The sequence below is a fragment of the Sinohyriopsis cumingii genome, unplaced genomic scaffold (genome assembly GCF_028554795.1).
Source record: "Sinohyriopsis cumingii isolate HCF-2022 unplaced genomic scaffold, ASM2855479v2 utg002947l, whole genome shotgun sequence".
NCBI lineage: Eukaryota > Metazoa > Mollusca > Bivalvia > Unionida > Unionidae > Sinohyriopsis > Sinohyriopsis cumingii.
In genome coordinates, this window is record NW_028316344.1 from 181,246 (window position 1) to 205,296 (window position 24,051).

The 24,051-nt window shown below is 39.1% G+C and overlaps 1 pseudogene; it reads right to left on the reverse strand.

The window, feature by feature from the left end:
- The window catches only part of LOC149769954 (coiled-coil domain-containing protein 138-like), a 72,672-nt pseudogene that overhangs the window by 30,078 nt on the left and 18,543 nt on the right, over positions 1-24,051 (reverse strand).

Sequence of the window (24,051 nt, forward strand, 5' to 3'; positions counted from 1 at the left end):
ACTCATAAGAGCAAAAGCCCATTGTCAATATGGCTTTCTGTTCAGGAGGAATAGAGAAGCAAGATTTTTAAGCTGGCTGCCATGGTAGCCATACTAGCAGCAGGGGGGGCGAATCGGACATTTTGTCCAATCGTTATTTTGCTTAATTATTACTTTCTGCAACTCAACGATCTAGTGTCGTCAGCGCCTGGTAAAAAAAAAACGACGTCGTCGTTGGGGGATCGTCCAAACGTCATTTGGTTTAATTAACACCTTCTGCGCGTCGATCCCCAGCGTCGTCAGCGTCCGGTAAGCACATCGACGACCGCGTCGATGTCATTGCCCCCTCTGCTGCTAAGTGGTTATTTACAATGAGGGTCTTTATGATCTTACAAACAGAGTGATCACTAACTCCTCCTCTTGCAGATCAATTAGGTTATTTGACTGATCGGTAAGTCTGAAATTAATTCTCGTTAAAAACCGATCATGGCATCGCATATAGACCGGATTAATCGGACTCTCAACGATTAAAAATCCCGGAGGGGCTGTTGGTGAAAACGAATAAAGGATATACCCCTGTTGAGCTTGATTTGATTGCTTGGTATCCACCTGATAACTCCCTTCGATAACATCACACACTAGATTGATCGCTATCACTGATGCGATATTTACGTTGTATGGAGCAATATGCCTACCACCATCTCCGTTATCGTGTCTGAGGATAGTTGATGGGGCGAAAAAATCATTAAGAGACTTTCTTAGTTCTGGCGCGTTGTATTCTGGAAACCTAAAATCGGGTAAATCGGCTTCTGTGATATTATACTCGGTTAGGAATTTTTGCTTATTATCATCGCTGTTAGCAGATATTATCCCGACGATTCGTTTATTAATATATTCCATGTCTGATATAAGTTGATTTAACACCTCGATGTGTTTTTGTGTTTTTGTTTTCCGTAGTTGTTCTAGTTGTGATTGGCAAATACGATTAATCTCGGCAAACGCATTAATGATATCATCTAAACTAACTGCGAGCTGGACGTGTGATTCAGGAGTGTCCTCATACAAAAAATACCATTGCATGGTATTCCTGTTTTGAAATGCAAACCAACTGCGTAATAACGTGCCTTTCATAACAGACAAATTATCTCGATAACTGGGATTAATCTCATGATACGATTGCGCATTCGTGTAAGATTCCGGCGGACTTTCATGAGGTGGATTCTTAGGCCATCCTAGTATGGTTCTTATTGAACTACCATAAATATCAACCATATACCCCGGTGTGCTTATTTCAATCGTCGACGATAACGTCGGTTCATGAACCGTAATAGCGATTTTTGATTCTTTTCATGTGATCGATTTTATCCTGCGTTGAAATTCCTTATTGATTTGTTCTATTTGGTATGACCCAGTTGGTATTGTAACCTCCTCCCAGTCTGGGGTCCCATCGGGTTTATTTGTCCGTGCAAAAACCAGCGAGTTATTAGGTTGTTGTCCGTTAAATGCGTCCGCTCGGATATTAGGCCAACTGTGATATACTCGCAATTTTGCCAGCGCTATTTCCTTCACTGGAACCGGCGATGGGAAGTTCACACTGAATTCGGGTTTTGTTGACGTTATCGATATCATATTTGTTTGTACCGGAGTGGTGTTCTCCGCGATCCGCTGAAGTAATTGAGACCCTTCGGGGTTCAGCGACATTATTATTATTCGTTGTTTTTAGTGTCTAATTTTAACAACCAGGTGGTTTCGGCTTCCAGTTGAAAATCCTCGATTTTTGACATCGCGGAGCTATATAACTGGACCATCGTGGAGAATTCAACATCGGATACGAACAAATTATCAATCGATAACGAGATCAACCCGGATAATTTCGAGTACGCGTCGGATACTATTTGATGTTTTACTGTATACTCGTTGAGTTTTTTCTGAAAACACGATGATATCTTCCTAGTGATTGCGTTGGCGACTCCAGCAATTGTTGTCATCGCGGAGACGGCGATTGGAACAGCGATCGGGGCTATCGTGGTCACCGTGGATAAAACGACGCCGGTACCGGCTACTATACCCGACACTGAGTACACGACCGCGTCGATGGCGGTTATTTTTCGGCGGTATTTTTTTATTTTTGCACGGTATTGTTCGGAAAGCGTTTTTAAGTTCGCGGAGAATTCTCTTGCGGTATCGAATCGATATTGATGTGACGTCGGTGATACCTCTGATTCAATTTCCTTGGTGGTCATTTTTATTTTAAAAGAGCTAGTGTTTTTAATTACTTAGATTCGCTGCAAATTCCACATACCATGTAATGTTTGCCCTGGTTAAATTTCCATCAACGGCATAAATTGTAAACGGTTCAGTTGCGTCCTTGTCTATAATTGTTGATATTGTATTGTTAAACCCGGATGAACTCGACGATAATATATTAAACTGCATCATTGAAACCAGTGTCAGTCGATAAATGCCCTTAACAGTTGCGGTGATATTTACTGTATTCTGTGTAGGAGTCCAATCGAATGATCCATGCCGAATTGTGTATACTGTGTTGATGATGTTCTCATGAGGGGTTTTTATTTTTTCGAGTTGCTCTGCCATTCTCGGTAGTCTGTCTTTAATCGCTTCAACATCAGTTATAACTATTCCTACTCCCCGCCAACTCGCGTCTATATTATTCTTGTTCGCTGCAACATTAGTTTTGATTATTTCTATTTCCCGTGTATTCTCGGTCATACTTTTTTTGTTCGCTGCAACATCAAGTTTGATTGTTTCTATTTCATATGTATGCACGTCTATACCTTTTTTGTTCGCTGCAACATCAGTTTTGATTAATCCTATTCCCCGCCAATACGCGTCTACATTTTTTTTGTTCGCTTCAACATCAGTTTTGATTGTTCCTATTTCCTGTGTATGCGCGTCCACACCCTTTTTGTTCGCTTCAATATCAGTTTTGATTGTTCCTATTTCCTGTGTATGCGCGCTCATATTATTTATGATCGTTGTAACATCAGTTTTGATTGTTTCTATTTTCCGTCCATGCGAGTCTACATTATTTATGATCGTTGCAACATTAGCGCCGATTATTCCTATTTCCCGTTCATGCACGTCTACACTCCTTTTGTTCCTTGCAACATCAGTTTTGATTGTTTCTATTCTCTGTCCATACGCAGTGATATCATTTATAGTTATTGTAATCTCATCCGGTTTGGTATTTTTTTTGCCAAGGAATTTATCAAAGTTGTCATCGATCCTGTTAACATTTTTTCGTAACGTGTAAAATTGGCCCGACAGCGTTGTAAACTCCGAAATAGTATTTTTTATTGTTGCAAGATTTGGTTCGGTTACCGTCGGGGTCCCAAAAAAACTAGCAGTAGTGAGTTGTATATCGGTGACAGATTTTTTCACCTCGGTGACAGATTTTTTCACCTCGGTGGCAGATTTTTTCACCTGCGCGTCGAGTTCGATCACCAATCCATTCAACCTTATAAAACCGTTCTGGGCTAATATTACCCTATCCATCACATGCAATATATTTTCACCCGGTTTGAGTCGTCCGTCGCTGGTATACAGCGCGATAGTGTCCTCGGCGGCATCACGCTGTCGTATTAAAACGTCATTCAGTGACACATTACCGGATTTCAATTTACCCTGGCGGTCTTGAAATACAACTATTTCGCCCGGGTCAACACTTGTTAGATTCAACGTATCAGCGATTTCATCCTCAATTAGTTTTTTTATGTCGGCGGCGGCCGTTTCCGTGGATTCTTTCAGCGCCGAAACCGGTCGCCCCCAGATATCAATCATTATTATTGTAAATGTTATTCTCTAAAATCCGTTGAGCTTCTACGACCCCACTAGTGTATTCGTTTACAACCACATGAGGTGGTTTCCGCGATGATGAAATCGCCGCGAGTACGTTCAATACCTCACGGCCACATATCGGTGGGTCACTTAATCGCTGTGTTGGCAGCGTGGAATAAAAAACCCGGGCTGAACACGCCCGGGCTGAACACGCCCGGATATACCGCATGAATTCGTTTGGTGGGGCTAACCCGTATGAATCAAAATAGACGATCGCACGCGGATCAATCGCGTATGCAACCCAATGAGTTCCCGCTCCGGAGGACCCATCGAGGTTAATTATGCCGGTTTCAATATTCCTTGGGGCCGCCGGTAATTGATCCCTCATAAAAACACCTCTGAAGTTTTTTATCGCTAACGCGTTTGCGGCATCTATTAAATCAAAATTAGACATTGGAGTCATAGACTCAGGAGTCATTGACTCCCGAGTTAATAAACGGTTCCCGGTAGTCTTAGACCCTTTCCCGAGTACCATGAATACGGGGTTCCCGGTAGTCTTAGACCCTTTCCCGAGTACCATGAATACGGGGTTCCCGGTAGTCTTAGACCCTTTCCGGCCACGGGTCGTTTTTTTTTGTAGCCTTTCCCGGTTGCCTTCTTCAATGCCATCCCCGCCGCGGTACCAACGGCCCCCAACGCCGCCGCCTTAGCCACTGCTGGTGCGGCCGCGGCAATCAACGCTGGAATCGCAGCTAACAGCGGAAATATCCCACCGGTCTTTTCCATGTTTTTAATTGCTGCGGCTGAAAAATCTATTTGAACTCCCTTTTTATTCTTCATCGCATCATTGAAATGTTTTATTTGACGCGCCGTCAACGATATCTTATGATTACCACCCGCCATCTGTGACGGCTTCAGCGTTATTGTGGTCCCGCATTGTTTAGCCGACTTTGATCGTAATTTCTTGACTTGACCATCAGTCAACTCTACACTGACGACACTATACGACATTTTATTGTAAACGCGTTTTGTGCTTTCAATTACATGTTTTCCACTGGCGCATCAACGATTCTCATTCGTCCACCAACACCTTCTAGCAGCATTGATTTATCGCTGAGAATGACAGCAACCGCTCTATAATCAGCAATAACGCCGCGAGTTACATTAGCTCGGAAGTGTATATCAACGACGGATTGTCTTGTTAAATCAAGATGTTCCAGCGAAAAGTAATAGATCGGATATAGTTCTCTGAAATCATGTTGTGATATTTGCAAACCAGTGTCGACGTTTTGATCACGACCCATGTACGACAGCAATCGATGATACACACGTGCGATATGGTTTTGACCGTAATTAAGTTGTATATCCTCAGATGGTTCCTGCTGGCCGTTTATTCTCAGCGAGACGTCAGTAACGCCTAATCGATCAAATATCATATGGCTGGATAGTTGATTATCAACTCTCGTCATATCCTGCAACGCAACAAATATATGACGCGGAGCCGAAATGCCTTGTTGTGATGCCAGGTTCCATGTGAATACACCATTGATATTTGATTGCTTAGTATCTGTTGTTGTTGTTAGCCAACTTAGTAATGATTTTCCTCCCTGCTCCATAAAGGATAGCAATCGTGCCTCTGTGGTAATGGATGGAGTCAACACCGGCATCCACAATGACATTTTAGTTAAAACGACTTTACCAGGGTCATTATTTGGATTCGCAAGATCCGCTGGAATCCTCCAAATTGCATTTCTATCATCACCTTTTCGCACAAGTACCACGGTATGCTTTGCTCCGTAGATAACTTTTCGCACGTTCCTACAAAATCCAAATATATGATGCAGTGGAATCACGCATGAGAAAGATCTACGCGGTCCTGTTAACATTGATATGCGTGTTGCAGCTCCGAGGTTGAAATTAGGATCGCTGTTTATAATCATATTCTCAACATCAGCGTCATTGTTATTAGCATTATTTCTTGGTCGTCTTACCACAAATTGCGAGTTTCCAGCAGTGTTTTTAGTATCCTTTGCAAACATCATAGATGGACCCGCTGATCTTGTATAATCGTCGGAATATCTTGCTAGCCCGATTATTGTTGTAGCCACATCAACATCGCGTTCTATAGACTCAATCTCTCTTCCATCAATGAGATATTTTGCGCTCTCAAATAGCGTCATTACGCCGTTATTGACTAAGCCAACTTTGGTACCATCTGGATACGGTGCTGGTACAGCAGGAGTATCGGCCTCTGTTACAAGTTCTCCTTCGATTTCAATAAACGCTTCACACGGCAAAAAATATTTACTGGTATCATGGACTTGAAGTTCAATTCGCGATCGTATGTTGGGTTGTACTGCATGATAGGAATAAAATTGATAATTACGGACAGAATCATCCTTGTGCACTGGTGCGTCCATATCAAACGCCGGATCAGCTGTTCGTTTAAACATTTTATTTAATAATACGCTGATGCATCTAAATCATCGTCGTCGTTTTAAACCACTCCCCGCTATCATGTTTGCGATGTCATCTTGATTATTGTTTACCAACGACTCTAATTTTTCTTCCACGGCGTTATTTATTACTTTACTGACATTTGCAGGCATCACTGTCGTTGATGGCATTACCGGTGGTTTCTGTTTTCTTTTTGAAAATCTCTTGGATTTCACCAACGACATTAGTTTGTCCCGCGCGGCTGAAAGCGCCTTTCCGGCAACATCTCCAATGGCACTAATACCCTTATCACGAATAACATCAATAGCCTTCATTCCTAATTGTTTGGCTAACGGCGCTACTTTTGGAGCCATTCTTGTAAATAACCCCGCAATGGTGCTACCGAGACCATCTCCATAGTACGCGCGGTAAACAGGCAATCGCGAGTTTACCACGTAGACGAGTACTGGTTTATCATGGTTGTAGTGTATGATCATCCTTATTAAAAACACCAGTTTTCCAATTAATCATCCACGAGTTCGTCTATGAGCGTTCGATATGCATTAATGTCCATAATACCGCCTGCAAATAACCGCTTGCAAATATCAGCGGCTTCATTGATTATTTCCGGAGAGTTATTTCCGGCTCGTTTTCCTCCAATTAGTACCTCTAGCCGTGATATATCACTGAGAACACTACCAGGACAGGTAACGCCGTAGGATTCTTTACCAACAGAGTATCCTTTTCCTTTTTTTGGTGTTCTACTCTTAACTTTCTCGAGGAATTCATCGTAATCGGGATCACCACGATGTGGTAATGCGTCTCTATGTTTACTCGCTAAATACACTATTCTTGCCCAGTTCTCCGTCGAGGTTATTTTTTTCTTGTAACCTTCATTGATATACTCATCTCGAAGGCTCTTAGTTGATGTTGTAACAACAAAATTAATTAATTCTTCATCGTCGTCGATGTCTCTAATTTGATCTATTGCGGACTTTTTAAGAACATTACGGGGTATATTCCCCTCTTTCTTTTTTTCTTCCGGTGTTTCTTTTTCTGGTGTTTCTTCCGGTATTTCTTCTTCTGGTTCTTTCGCAGTAGCACCTAATTCTTCCTCGTCGGCCATTGTAACATAAGGTTCTTGTGGTTCCGTTATAGCGAGTGGTGGTGGCCTCCGTGTTGTAGCAGCCGCTATTTTCGCAGGGAGTGTTTCTAAAGACCTTTTTGTTTGTTTTGTCTCTGCCGCTATCTTTTCAAGCGCATCGAGGACGGGCACAGTTGCCGCCGTAACATCTTTGGTCGCTTTAGTTACCGGCGCAAAGAGTTGTTCGCTTCCAACAGTAAAATCGGTTTGTAGTTGCTGCCGCGTTTGAAGTTGTTCTCGGACCCTGTCTCGTAACGGTATGAACTTTTTGAGCGCTGCTAGCCGCTCTCTGGCTAGCCGAGTAGTAAGTGATTCGCCTACCATTATTGCAATTGCGAAGCAATTTCTAATTTCTCGCCGGAGTTTTCGTCTATAATCCTTCTAATGTTTTTGATCTTACTAGAAATCTCCCGGCGTCGTTCATAAACACGTCCAAGTTTTTTTCGTATTATTTCAACGGCAGTGAATAGTCCAATGAATGCATTTGCGTCATTGTGGTACAAGTTTTCATTGATCGTATGTTGTAATCGTTTTATAAAAAAGTACTCGCGGGCCAGGGTAAAACGCCCCCGTTTCGACTGCTCGTTAATAATCTCATAATCGGATAATATTTTTTCGCTGTCGAGACCATCAGATAATTCAATTCCTTGATTTTTTAATTTTGAAATCTCGGCTAATATATTATTGATGTCTTCGATATTCATTATTCTTATAAAACATCTTGTTTTTAAATAAAAAAAATGAACCCCGTGTATCAATCCCGAGGTGTTCATACTTTGTTTTCTTCCGGAACAGACGCGTTCGCACTGTCATGGCGACTTCGTCAGCGCCATAGGCGCCGGTGGCTTTGTCACGGTGACTTCATCACTCGCTGATATTTATATACGAAAATCGAATCCTGTGACCCGTCTTTTTTGAGATCGCTGTTTTAGTTATATTTTCTGCAACAAATCGTACTGCGGGCATACAAATATCAAAATATCTACTGGCTTCATTCATCGACTGAAAAGTTTTTTCTTCGTGCGTTGTTGTATCAAGTGATTTTACACTCTTTGCTTTCTTTGAGTATTTACCAGTTCCGCCTTTTTTATTGTTTTCACTCTGAGAGATAGCTTGCAAGTTTATAAGAGAATTATCAGTCTTATTATTATTAATATGATCAATCACAAGCCCATTTTCGATTAATCCGTTGAATGCTTCAAATACAATCCTGTGAACATAATAGTTTTTTCCTCCTGCAGTAAATTGCAAGTATCCGTGATTATTTACGGTACCAACCGGCTTCTTCAGTCTACGATTTCTAACAATGCCGTCGCGAGATGCCTCGTAATTGACGAGCAGGGGGTGCGGCTGAAATTCTTGGTCCATTTATATAATAATACTACTTGTCTAATTTATTATTTGGTTTAATTATAAACCTTTCAATGTAGTCTTGGGGGGTTTTGATGACGAAGTCGGCGGTGGGGTCAATGACGGCGTTTTTTATTCGTTTATCGTAATAGCGTTTTAGTTCCCTGTATCGCTTTCCGCCACAATTAATACATAACTGCGATTTTCCTCTTACACCGACGTGGCAAACCAAGCACGGGAGGGGACCAAGAGAACCATTACGAACGCTTTGTAAATGGTACCCGCAGAATTCACCTCTACATGATTTATTGCACGGGGTTATCGACCCAATCATCAACCATTTGCAGTGATTCATTATACTATATTCTTTCATTTAAATACTTGTTTTAATTATATGGATGAGTTCGAGAGATTGGCAACAATTAAGCCCCGGAAAAATATTAAGTTCAATCTCGATAGAGTCCTCAAGGACACACCAAAAGCGTTAATAAACGATAGAACCCTGTTGAATAAAATACGCGATTGTATTAATGAATTCAAGCGTGATGGTGCATCTCATAGTTGGTCAACATTTCAAATTGATGGTGTTGTTGATGCTACCATGAACGACAACCGCGCAGCAACGATAATATCACAACTTGACGGTAAAAGGTATTTCTTCAGAGTAAAATTCATTGTCCGGGTGGAATCAGGTGATTGGATCATACGTGATAAATTTGAACCAGTTCTCGGCGACAAGAAAACAGTCACTGTCAGCCGCGACTCCAAGCCGGGGTTGTTAACCGGAATTGATAGACCATACTATGAACGAGCGTATCCTGAAACAGCAGTTGTTTATGGAATATACCCGTTAAATAAGAAACCTGATATCGGAAAACTGAAACCGATGAAACAGTCAACTGGGATAAATTGTGTAGCAGAACGAATAATAGAGCATTTTACAAATGCATGTCGAGGAAACAAATTGACTGATTTACGACGCAGCAAAATCAACCAGTGGGAACTAACCGTAAAAGAGCGTGGAGCAACCATCAGCGACATAGCGAGATTAGAAACATCGCTGAGATTTCCAATAACCGTTACAACGATAACCGGTGAAGTATTATACGAATCGAAGTATAAATCGAAGGGAGCCCCAATCAAAATTATTGATCATAACGAACACGCATGGACGCCCGTGATCACAATATTTCCACGGGATAGAACAGTAAAGTATATACCCGAAGAATTCCTGGGAGAACAATTCTCCAAGGATGGTTTTCTCGCGGAGAGGAAACTATTTGATGCTATTGCCTACTTGTGTAAAAACGACCCTGTATCAGTGTGGTTACTTCGCAGCGCTGAAAACGATGCGGATACCTTTGATCAGTTTGTAAGACCAAACGGCGAATTATATCGCACTGAAGCATTTCACAACAGGATGAAAAAAACCGCCATAGAATTTGAGGAGCATGATGAACAACTGCTAACAAATTGTTTTACGATTCCATCGGTTGTAGCTCATGTTGCAGCAAGGAAAAATGCGTGGAGACCAACGCGCAAGGAATTTCTGCCGGATGTACAATCCAGTTGTTTGGAGTATTATCACGGTGGATTATGGAACACTGAATACAACCGCGACGCTATGATCTCGGTTGATATGGTTGCCTGTTATCCAGCGAGTTTTCTCGGGTATGGATCCGCCGCTGAGTATTTCAAACGATTTGGACACCCCAGACATGAAATGACTCGTGTTGCTATTAATGGACCACTGCCTGATTTTGATTTAACCGGATTCGCTCGCATAGTATCATTTGAATTCGCGGCAGGACTCCATCGCTGTTGCTATATTTGGATCGGTAGACACATGGCTGAAAAGAGATGGCTTCCAATAGCGCTGCTACGGTATATGATTGATTGTAAAATGCTAGTTTCGTTAATTGTCAGTGACGCGATTATATCATATCGGGCGCAGACTGAAGTCTGGTTACCAGAACCGAAGCGTCTAGATAGCATAATTGACGAGTCCAGAAAACACATCGATGCCAACGAGGAATATATCATCGAATGGTCCAGGAGGATATTTAACCAACGAAACCGCGAGGCAAAAGATCTCGGTAGAAGAATAATTGGTAAGTTCACACAAGGTGGAAGAAACTGCGACTACAAACGATATTGCTCACGGCTGATTATAGATGACGCAGAATATGATTTCGTAATCAAGGACGCAGTGGCAAAAAATAGATACGTGAACTGCAAAACAGCTTTCTTGTCCAATGGAACGAGGTTGGGTACAGTTGTTACCTACAGCGATGGAGACAGCCCGGCGTATCCACATTTGAGGGCGTCTATGCTGGGTTATGCCGCTATCAATTTATTCTCGATGATAAATAGATTTCCCAACACCGCGGTTAGAGTAGCCGTTGATTCGTTTTATGTTGACGTAGCGTATAAGGAAAACGTAGCCGAGTTTACTAGTCCGGACGAGAGTTGGGGTACATGGAGAATTAAAAATGAAATACGACGCGATTATTCCCCGTCAGCGGATGTCACCGTTGAGAACAATTACCTACGCGGCGATAAATTATCAGAATGGTCTAATGCACCACCGTGTTCTGATCCAATTTGTAGACACAAGACGGTTTATTTAAGCGGCTGTGGCGGGTCAGGAAAGACGACTCGGGCAATTGAATTATTTCGAACGCGGGCAAGTATAATCGTGCTTACACCGACCCATAGACTAGCGCGAGAGATAAAACAACGAAATGTTGACGCCGTTACTTATCACAGCTTTTTTCGATACAGCGGCGGCGAGTGGACTCCTGATCGAATGGGTGAAAAATTTATTCCTGGGGTTATCATTTGGGATGAGATATGTACTGTTTCGTTAGATGTTTTACGAATGTTTCTTGATTGGTTGCTGCTCGCGAATACAGCGGTAATCATGTGTGGGGATCATGGCCAACCACCACCATTTGTCGGCGAGGGTCCACATGATTGGTTAAGGGGTTTTGTGGACTATTATGAAGAAACCGATACTGATTACCGGGCACTTGATGAACAACTGCGCGGGGTTAAAAAATTAATCAGATTACAGCCGGATAGAATTCAGTGTGAAATAATCCGCGAGGTGATTCCGGAAACGCCGTTAAATGAATTCTGGGAAACATGGAGACCAAACGATTTAATTGTAGCGAGTAGAAAGATAGTCAGGGACACACTTCAGCGGAAGTTGTTTACGTTGCATAAGGAAAAGTTTACAACGCGTCCAGTGCCGTTATGTTATAGACCCGCGGATACACGGCGGCAGAACATTGAAGTTGAGATTCCAGGCCGGACAGAAAAACAAATTCTCGTGCTGAATGATATTGTGCTCGTTGATATCAGCGTCGTCGAGGACGCGCTACGTGCTGATAAATCCCCGTGGACGCTAGGATACGCAACGACAATACATTCCTCGCAGGGACTAACCATCACGGACACAATTGTTTGGATAGTTGATAATCGCATCGAATGGTCAAATCTAGTCTATCTTGCGGTGTCCAGAGTACGAAGGATCAATCAGCTTCGAAGAATTGTTGTTGACGGAGTCAGTGACGGAGTCACCAACGACAACGACATCATCGATGCAAGCGTCATTGATAGAAAACTCTCGGGTTACCGCCAACAGGATAAAAAAAACAGCGGCGTTTTGATATTGATGTCGAATTAATAATTGCGTTACGACAACAACAGAATAATCACTGCGCGAGTTGTAATTGTGTAATGCGCTGGCGTTATTCGGATAAAGACGCTCGCCAATTTACCGTGGACAGGATCGATAACAGTCTCGGTCATGTCAAAAACAATGTGAGGTTGACCTGTCTTGAGTGCAATAGACGCAACGGCGCTAGTTAAGACCACGCGGGGGCAATTGAGTATCGTCAGGTATCACTTGTAGTTGCTCGCGTGTAAACCCCCGCTGCGGGGCAGTTGAATCCAGTCTATAGATCGGTGGTCTATTAGTTGATCGTGTTATCGTTGATATGTTATGTGTGGTAACACTCCAGATAGGAACAGTAGCTCTTTTTTTACCGCCTTCAAGCTCTCCTGGTTCATACAGATATCTAACAGTGACATCGCCGAGAATCGGCTTGGAAACGCTATCTATTTTTGATCTTCCGGGTATATACTCGTATTTAATCGCGTCGCTGGGCTTCATGTTGATTGCTCGGGTAATCTCGTTATTTAACGCGGAAATTACGCCTGGCAACCTTTTGACCCATTCACGAGATCGTTTTTCTTGGATAAATTCCTTCGCGTATTGATATCCAAATAACCGTTCAGCAAGAGTCCGATTGAATCGTTCAACAATTGCCTGATCACGATGTAGCGCAGTATGACCTCGTCGTATCGCGACGCTATGATGTTTCAGCGTTGATAAAACAGCGCCGCGAAATTCACTACCAGGATCAACTTGTAATAGATTTGGCCAGCGCAGAGGACCCCTTCGGTAAATCCGCTCAAACGCATCGGCTACTTCAGTTGCTGACTTTGTTTTCAACGGCTCCGCTTGTTTATATCGACTCGCAACATCAACTACGGTTAGCGCGTATTTGTAACCGTTGTCATGCGGCAGAAATAGTATATCAGCCTGATGAACTTCATTAGGTACGCTGACATCAAAGCGCGAGAAGTTGATTTGTTTAGGCGGTGGTAGATAGATTTGCCATATAGCCTGTTTGGACAACCAATTAGCCGCGGTGGCCCTCGTTACTTTTGCAGCGCTTGCAAGCTTACCAATTGCGGCCTTCCCCTTCCAGTATCCTCTCGGAGAATAATAGATGGATTCCATGTTGTTATTATAAACGCTATCGTTTTCAATTACCAGCGCCAGAAGCTCCGCTTCCAATCATTAATTTACCTTTCATAGCCGATTTTACCAACCATGAGGCCAATTTTTCTTTGACGGATTTATCAGGAATAGCATTTAATGCGTGAATTAATTTTACATCCGCGATATGACGCTGTTGCAGATCGCTACTTTTGTAAGCAACATCATGAGCATGACACGCCTTGTCGATAGCGTTTATTGGATACTCACCGGGTTTGGGCTGATTTTGATCATCGAGTCTAATATCTAATCGTGTTCCGGGACCACAGTAGTTATATCCTGGGAGGTGTTTTTCTCCTGGATACTTTGGCCACGGTGTTCCGGGGAGTTTTGCCAATTTGGCTGCGATGTCACCTCCTCGCTTTTTTTTAAAACATCTCCGGGTCTAATAGAAATAAATCTAAATTTCTTTGTACCGCATTGTACACACTTGCCAGTAAGCGCCGATCTGTTATTTCTTGTCGTAACGGTTGTCATATCATTTGTGCCAGTACGTACTCTACACTTCACACAATATAGATCCATAATTTATGTATAGAGATATGAATATAATTGATTTTTCGGCGCCTAAAACAAGAGAACCAGTTAAGCATGTTGCAGCGTTACCAAACTCGATCCGGATGATTATCATCGGACCATCTGGATCCGGCAAGACGCAATTGTTACTCAATTTAATAATGAGATGGATGAAGTGGGATAAGTTGTATTTGGTTGCTCCTAGCGTAGATGATCAACGATGCTACGAGGTGTTGAAAGATTTCAACGAGAATGCATCAGCGATCGCTAAAAAAAATGTTATTGAGTTTATTACGGATATCAATGATGCACCGGGTATTGATGATATTGATGGCGACGTTAACAATCTAGTCGTGTACGATGATGTTATGTTAGACAATCAAAAAAACCCAGCTAGGATATTTTCCAGAGGCAGGCATAAAAACACTGACGTGATATATGTCACTCAACGATACACTCAGATTCCAAAAGTAATTAGAGACAACTGTAATATTCTTGCTGTGTTCAACGGCGTTGATACACACACGCTACGAAATATTTGGCAGACATGGTGCGGCGGTGACATGGACTTTAATGTTTTTCGAAACTTTTTTAGTCATGCTCAGTCGACCCCACATGGATTCGTAACGATAAATTTACATGATCCTCGGACACGATATCGTATCGGACTTGACCAAATATTCGGTTAGTTGTAAATAATTTTCATTGTAAATAACCACTTAGCAGCAGGGGGGGGGGGCGATGACATCGACGCGGTCGTCGATGTGCTTACCGGACGCTGACGACGCTGGGGATCGGCGCGCAGAAGGTGTTAATTAAACCAAATGACGATTGGACGATCCCCCAACGACGTCGTCGCTTTTTTTTACCAGGCGCTGACGACACTAGATCGTTGAGTTGCAGAAAGTAATAATTAAGCAAAATAACGATTGGACAAAATGTCCGATTCGCCCCCCCCCCCCCTGCTGCTATACTGACTGTTATATCAGCATTATTTACAGTGAAGACCAAGTAGACATCATAAGAAATCTTGTCATTAAATATTTTATCTTGATATCATTCAGCATTAACAATAACACTATTTTCCAGACAGATGATGTAGCAACCATATTGGATGAAAGATCAGCACTGATTTAACTAAAGACCAATTAGACATCATTAGAAGTCTTTTGGTGAAAACAACACATGCATAAACAGCCATTCTGGAGGTTTATCAACAAACTTTTCAACATGAAAACCCTTGTGGCCATACAGGATGTCAGATCAGCATCATTTTCATTTGGGTCCAACTAGACACTACAAGGAGTCTTCTTGTGAAATTACATTATATAAGAATTACATCAAATAGGAAGAGCTACTGTAAAGGAATGATGTGTGTTACTGAATTTGTATTGCATAAAACCTACTGTAAAATAAATGATGACTGTTATTAAATTTGTATTGCATAAATGGTCCTATTGTAAATGAATGATGTGTTACTGCTATTAAATTTATATTACGTAAGAAGTCCTAATGTAAATAAATGATGACAGTTATTTAATTTTTATTAAATAAGTAGACCTACTGTAAATGAATGATGACTACTATTGAATTTGTATGGCATAAGAAAAAAAACACTATTAAGAAGACTCAGATGTTCAACTGTATGAGACGAAAAAAGTCAAAGTACTGAGAGTATTTATCAATGCAAAGGTTGACATAACATGATGAACATGATCGGCAGAAGTTAAACACTTAAAATCAGAAGGCCATGGTCTGCAGATCCACACACAATCAAATCAAATATATGACTATGACTCTAGAGTGAAACCAGATAAACAAATGTCAAAGAATTTCATATGCACCCCATGTATAAAGAAAATTAACTATAGGGTTGGGTTTTGAAAATATTTAAGAATAAGAAAGTTTAGACCAAAATTGGAAAACAAATTTTCTATGACTGTGATATAGACCAGATGGTCAGAAAGGGTAAGAGTAAGCATCACAAAATGAATTATCTTAGCTTCATAATGACTCAAACTATGCATGAAGAAAATCCCTCCATCACTTTATAGATTTTGTTTGATTTATTCCCTTTGATTCTACGCAAATGAGGTTGTTAATATGAAAATGGTCAAAGCAAAACCTGACATACAGCTATTTTAATTAACATGAGTTCCCTGGAGTAATTCTATCCTGATTTAGAAAGTGCAAGACATTCGGTAATCATACTTGCATATGTGTGTCTGAAGACAACAAATTCAGATTCAGTTTATGGAATATCAGCAAAAGTTGTTAGTATACAGGAGATGAGAGTTACAGAACTGGTAATTATGTTAACAAGAAAATAGTATTCCTATACAACGAATTGCAGGTAGAGATTGGTTCCTGACCATTCAATAAAATTCTTTTATGTCTGCCTTTTTGTCATTCTATTGTCTGATTTTGCTGAATCAATGTTTGTTTTTCTGCATTGATTAGAGTCAAATATTAAAGGAATAAAAGATAATACAAACACTCCTTTCCTGAGTTGTATTAATCTATTATCACATATTTTGGCTTGTTATAATCTTATCCTTAATATCATTCTTGCATATACTATCTAATTTTTCATGTCCAGAACTATAAGTAATTATAAAGGATTAAATTTTGGGCATATTTTGTTAAAATCTTCTGGCTTACTAGCTGCCACTGCATACACATGTACCTTGTATATCAAACTATGTCAACTTTACATCATAGCATTCTGTATTAATGAGCCAAGTGAGATTATTTTTTTTCTTTGCAGAAACTTTCCCAAGTTGCAACAAATTCACAAGAGAGCCTTCCGTTTATAATGCTGTTAACATGCATCTAGTTTGCCAAGTGTATTTTAGCATTTGACATGAGTCATTAATATATTTTAAAACGAGTTATTTTCCATCTTCTAGGGATCTTGACCCACCCCATTTATGCTGTATTATTCCAACCAATTATTTTCAAGCTGGAATGTTGCAACCAAAATACAACAAAGTTCTCCAGTTGGGTAGTCAATATAGTCTGTACTGTTTAGCTCTGAACACAGCATTTGAGGGTTAAAATTCATACAAAGGTGATGCAATTTTCTAATTCTCCTGATGCTTTATTGTAGCATACATAGTGTTATGCATAAATATTCTTGACTAGTGATGGGCATAAACAGTCAGGGTTTGCATCTGCAGATGCTTCACCATTATAATACAATACTAAATTTGATGAAGCTCATCATAATAAGTGCAGATCGACATAAATTGTTATAAACAACATTCCATTCACATGTTTTGAAGGAGCATTCTCTCTCAGCTTGTTACCATGATGTATAATGCACATGTAATATCCAATTCTGCAATGTATTATATGCTCATTTTTTCTGTTAATTTTACATTGTCATGTGCCTAAAAATAGTATATTGTATTAGGAACTACTCTGTAAACAAACCATGTACACTCATGTATCAGACCCATTGGGATCAGGTGAACAGATTTGTTTGTGAACCAACTATACAAGCTCTTTCATCCATTTCAGCGTCAAGATGATAAAGTTAACGATATGTACGAGTTCACCGAGTCACAAAATAAACTTTCAAACAAGTAAATGATTGAACGTCATATTCACAATGTGAACAACAAATCTGAGACGCAGTAATTGAATGTAACAATCTGATCATTGAAACAGTTATTTAGGAGAAATATCTTTAACTTTGTGCAAATAGAATGGTTTAAACTGTGACCAGTGTTATCTAGGATCTATGAAAATAGCATAGAAATGCATAGAGGCCAAGGGATACTGGATATCAGAGACATCACATTTTACGAGTCAGAAAACAAATCTGAGAAAAATGCAACTAGAGGTTTGAGTAAGAAACTAAGACCCCCAGAGCCAATATACCAATATGACAAAAACGTTTTTATTTCAAGTGATTAAAAGGATTGTCACGCAACAGCTGCTTTGCTATTTTCTCCTTTTAACTATTCTGATCCAACGTTTGGCTAGTGATAGAAGACATACACTATATGACACAGGTTATAGCTGGGGTCCCTCCAACATTAACCGTATAATACACCTGACACACACAGAAGCTGTACTGTAATTTCAATCACATTTCCAGCTTAAATCACATTCTTCATATGGCACAGAAATGACCCAATAAATCCAGTCCATCATAAGCAGAAAAGCAAAATTGAGTTAGATCACTAAAAAACCAAAATGTATCCATTACAGACCAACTGGAAAAGTTTTCAATGCGCATTACTTCAAAATATGACTCTAAGTTTCGATTTTAAGTAGAACAAAATGAGAATGTTTCGTAAACAAATGTCAAGCATATGATGGCATTGAAAGGTCTCTGGGTGATGCTATGTACACATTAATATTGTTACAGTGTATTGATAAGTCTCCTGTTGTGAATTTATTTTTAAATAGAGCATAAATTCAATTACTTTGTTTCATGTAGTGTATTCTTTATTATTAAGCCTTAAGTAGAAAAACAAAATGAGTACATAATAAATAGGTTATGAATTTATATGAGAAAATATGAACTTATTTACTTTTTACTAATACTAATAGACAAAAACTCATTCATACTTTCCCATCCAAATGCAGTAGCCTATACTTATTTGCTACAACGTTAAGCAGTAACAAGACAATGCATGCATGAAGGTAAGTTCAAAGAAATACAATATCTTCTAAAGAATTTTCAAAAGTCACAGTAATTCGGTAAAACATTGTACTAATGAAAAAATGGTTGTAGGTTCAATACATGCCATGCCCTGCCCACTCCTGCCCTGCTAGCTCAGAATGACTATCTTGGTGGATATGTTGGAAAGGTACTTAGCTCTCATATTCTTGGCATGTGGTTAATAATGTGTGAAAAGTGATATTAAAACAAACAAAAACAAACTATACAGATTTTAACAGTTATTGCTCTTCCACAGGAGATGCTTGAATTGAGACATGTGTGGTTCTTATTAGTTTTGACTGCAAAAAGAAGTGAGATTATGATGATATCTGTGACTGTAACATTCAATATGGTATATCAACAGTCTCAATATCTTCATTGCTGGGGGGGATCCCAACATGGACTGTTCCATCAAAACAAAACAGGCTACATTGGGAGAACAATTTTAGACTTGGACAGTGACAGCAATTTATCTAAGAACTTTCTTTCATTTATTTCTGATGAAAAGGGTCAGTGGATAAAATGGCATATATTTTTCAAACCTGCCCTTCGTGTTTACCAAAATGCGGTAACATGCAGCCTGAAAGAATATGCAATTCAAATCAATAACCTACCTGTAAATTAGTCAGTCTTGACTGTACACTCAAAGATTGTTTCTCCAGCTTTTCATCCTCAGTCTTTAAAGATTCAAACTGAAAGTTATACAGGCATACTTGAGATCTGATCAACACAGGTAGTGAGATAAAATAGTATATGAGCTAATATGCATGTCAATTCAAATGATGAAACCAATCACAGGCAGATTAACATGGATAGCAAAACAGAAGGTGAAAAAACAATAATAAATTAAGTAATCTGTGATTAACCTTGAGAGCTTGACACTTTATGCAATTTGTTTTTGAGGGAGATGAATGAGATTGAGATGGATAAGAAATTCAATACCCATATGAAAAAAGTGTTCACAGGAGGTAAGATCTGCTTTTTTCCAATTCAATAATAAGCCCAGGTAGGTGACAACTAAAATAAATATGTTCATTCCTGTAAGAAAAGCTGTACTTAACATGTCCGTAATTGAATAAAGCATTGTTAAAATGAGGTCCTGAACATAGAGACCACGGATTTGTCAATTTTTGTAGATACCTAAGGGCTCAGGTTTAGACCAAAAGAATAGAGCATGTAACTGGTAAATTATTAGTTTCAATACGAACTGAAGGAACATTCCTGAAGATGGAAGGATCTTGACATGAAAACGTATGTCTGTCTGAATGCAGCCGTTCATGAACTTTTATCATTTTATAAAAAGGTAAATTGATCAGTTTTTCAACTGTGCAAATGTGTCACTTTCCTGTGGTAAAAGTGATGGCAGCCTTTATTTTTCTGTTCTATAAGAGGAGAGCCAATATTAAAATGCTGTTGTTGTTGTTGTTGTTGTTGTATGGTTTAACGCCATTTTTCAGCACACGATAGGCTATACATGGCGGCCAGTATTAATGGTGGAGGAAGAACCCGGGAAAACATCAGAAAGAACCACCGACCCACGAGAAGCTACTAGAAGCTTTCTCACATACCCACATTAGCCGAATCCGAGACTCGAATCCACGCAGACAGAGGTGAGATGGCAATGATCCGTAACGCATAGTGCTTTAGACCACTCGGCCACTCAGGGCCCCAACTCAAATGCAATTGGACTCTTGATCTATACAGTTTTTGTATAAATGCTAAACATCTCCTAAATTTCCAATAAAGAATGTAAGATTTTGTCTAGCACAAAATATCACTTTATTGAAAATGTTAATGGGATGGGAAGGAGGGCGGGTTGAAGTGATACTAGCTGACAAAATATATTTTTTATTATCATTCTAACTATAGAAAACCGTCTCTCAAAATATTTACAATAGTATACTTGTTTTTTATTTTTGTCAATAAAAATTAACATTTGAAACATTAATGTAAGAATTATTATGGTGGTGCTGTCTTTATTTTGTTTTTGAATTTTGCTGTGTGAAACACTATCCAGGGGAGATATGTTTAAAATCTGACTTGTCTCCCTTGAAATGCCAGTACACTTAAAGTTGTTACTAATTTTGAATAAGACCATAAAGATCATTACAATGATAGTAAAATAAACTAAACTTAGTATGCATCCTAAGCTATAAACATGGAGGAAATGATATGACTCTAAGCCAAAATAAAGGGAATATCAAGCGATGGAAAAATAACTTTCACCACACATGCCTCTCTCTTTAGAGCATCATTAGCTTGTTTCAGAGTGTCAAAATTGTCTTTCAGTCTCCTGTTTTATTTAAGCTTCTCCTTCAAACTCTGCTCCATTTGGCTAATTTCAGCTATATGCTTCTACAATGAAAAAGAAAATTATTGATGACACAAATTTTAGCATTAAACACATGCAACAATTTCTAATGAATTGCTGATTTTTCATTCAAATTAATATATGTTTCAGCACCTTTTGTTTATATGTACCATCATAATTTCAAAATAATAATCTGTTTTAAGTGCTAATCTATAGCTGCAACAAAAATTGTAAACAACAACAATATAGCAGCTTCTAACAGCAAGTTCATTACAAACATAGTTGCTCGTGGAATAAACAACACTTACTTACGTAGCAAAGGATGATTACTCACCCTTCTATAAGACATATCCTCATTTGAAAAATACGTTTTCCAAAACAAATTCTAATTATTAAATATGTCAATAAAAACCTGAACGCTTTTAGAAGAACAACTTATGAGTTTCAAGCATCATCTTTTAAATTTATTATGTACAAAGAATCAGAAAGCTTTGGCAAGTGATTCCAATAGGTTTTATTTTGCAATGATAAAATGATGTATTTCTGCTCTTTTACTTTTCTTTTTCTCCTTTTTATATCTTGCTTCTACACTGTTTTACTTCAGCAGGTTTATATACAAAAATATTTAATTGAACGGTTTAAGTTTTGGACTAAGTCTAGACTCTTGCAAAAGTACCTGGAACGTCATAACTATTTTGTGGTATAATTTTTCTGTTATATATTTTTATGTACCTCTGTACATTAAATTACTTGCTCTGTTGCTATATCTGTGATTTGTAACATAAAAGCATGACAGAAAAAAATGATGGGGGCCACAACTTAATACTGTGTTATGTACATTGATATATATATATATATATATATATATATATATATATATATATATATATATATATATATATATATATATATATATATATATATATATATATATATATATATATATATATATATATATATATATATATATATATATATATATATATATATATATATATATATATACGCCGAACAACTGCTCACTGACTATGAATTTTATTGTAGTTGGATCAGTGAAAAACTGCAGTGAACAATAATGCCACAACCAAGCAAAAGTATTCTAAAATTTACTGCACTACAACAAAGAGGAAAGTCCCTATATTAACTATGTTAACTTGGAATGTTAAAGTGAATGGTCAGAACCTTACAGATAAAACAAATACAACACAAGCTGCTGATCAAGTTCCATGTGGTCTTTCTTATACTGTAGTTAGATGCAATGGGAAAACTGAACCAGCAATGCTGTAACATGGCAAGGGTTCACATGAGGTGTTTCCTTAAACTGCTTGATGTTACAGCAAAATCAATTTGACAACAGTTCTATTCACCCACATACATGATTATAACTATCAATAACATTTGTGAGTTTTCCTCAGCCACTCATGGCTGGATCTTTCAAGGAGCTTTTACTTCCAATGCAACTGGAAGTTCAAGTTCATGTTCCAAAGTTCATGATCACCGTCACATCAGTGGTGAGTATGGCGGAGCTTCACACAACTCATGCAACCTACAATTACTAATGTACCCAATAAAACAAAAAGATCATCTACTACATCAAAACCTGCATGGCTATGATGGTTATTTAATAATGCAAAAGGTAACCATGGCATCCAAATCACCAATAAGTGTTATTCCGAACAACATGTAAAATACGTGATATGTGGCCTGGGCCGGCTGCAATTCATCACTTTGTTAGTTTCTCAATTCAACCTCATACTAATTAGTGAGCATTGTAAAGGTGGAAAACTTCAACCAACACTGATTTGTTAATTAAAAAAGGGGTGTATCCATACAAGTACATGAATGATTGGAACAAATTTCTTGAAACTTATTTACCACCAAATGAAGTGTTTTATGCACCTCTGTCATGTCAAGGTACTTCAAAAAAGGTGATGATCATGCCATAAAAGTCTGGTTGGCGTTTGAATGCAAAAACATGGGTGACTATCGTGATTTGTATTTGCATACAGTTTCAGGACACTGCCATGCATCTGTACAAGTTAAATTCCGCATGTTGCTTCTAATTACCAGGAATGGCTTGGGATATGTGCACACAAACAACACAAAACATCGACATGTATGACCCCTCTGCTCCCAACAGTTACATCATTGTGTCTAAATATCAGTAAACTTAACGACTGGGCAATGATGCAAGCATTACCAGTCAGTAAATTTTCATGGATTGATCACATAAAAGCTTTGCTTTTCACAAACATATACAATTACAATAACAAATGAGACCACATATACTACTTTGAAGTTGATTTAGAACACATCTGTCCAAATTTTTTGATACCGTGGGCCACTGAAAAATGTTTTTCGTGAAGCCGAGGGCAGCAGCAGAAAACTGAAACACAATGACTATATAGCTACTCAAGCTCTGGCGGGAATATTTAAAATCAGCCTGCGGGCCTCATGAGGCCCGCGGGTTGGACAGCACTGATTTAGAATATCCTGAACAACTTTGCTGCATTCATAAGGATTATAATTAGCATCAGAAGCAACGTCAGTGCATGGCCAGTTGATATTTCCATATCAGTGCGCAATCGCAAATGAATCCAGACGTAAATTTATTTAATGCACCAAACTTCTTCTGAGTCTTAGGATGAAACACAATTATGCACCACACATGAGAAATCTGCAGTTGTACTTGCAATTGAGAATGTATGAAACCATGATCCAGAGAGTGTTTGGATTTCAGCAGTGCACTTGGATGGCACTATATATACCAATAAATACGGATCTCAGAGCAAATGCCACAAATGAGTATGAGAATGATTTCTTTAAACTCATGGACAGTGATGTGTTTGGAAATAAAAAACATGGAGAATCTGCGCAAATGAATTAGAGTTGATCTTGTCTCTCAAGGTAATTTACTTGTTTAAAACAAGACAGCTTTGAAGTTTCATAATTGACCCCGCATTCCAATCTCGAAGATCTTCGATGGTGGA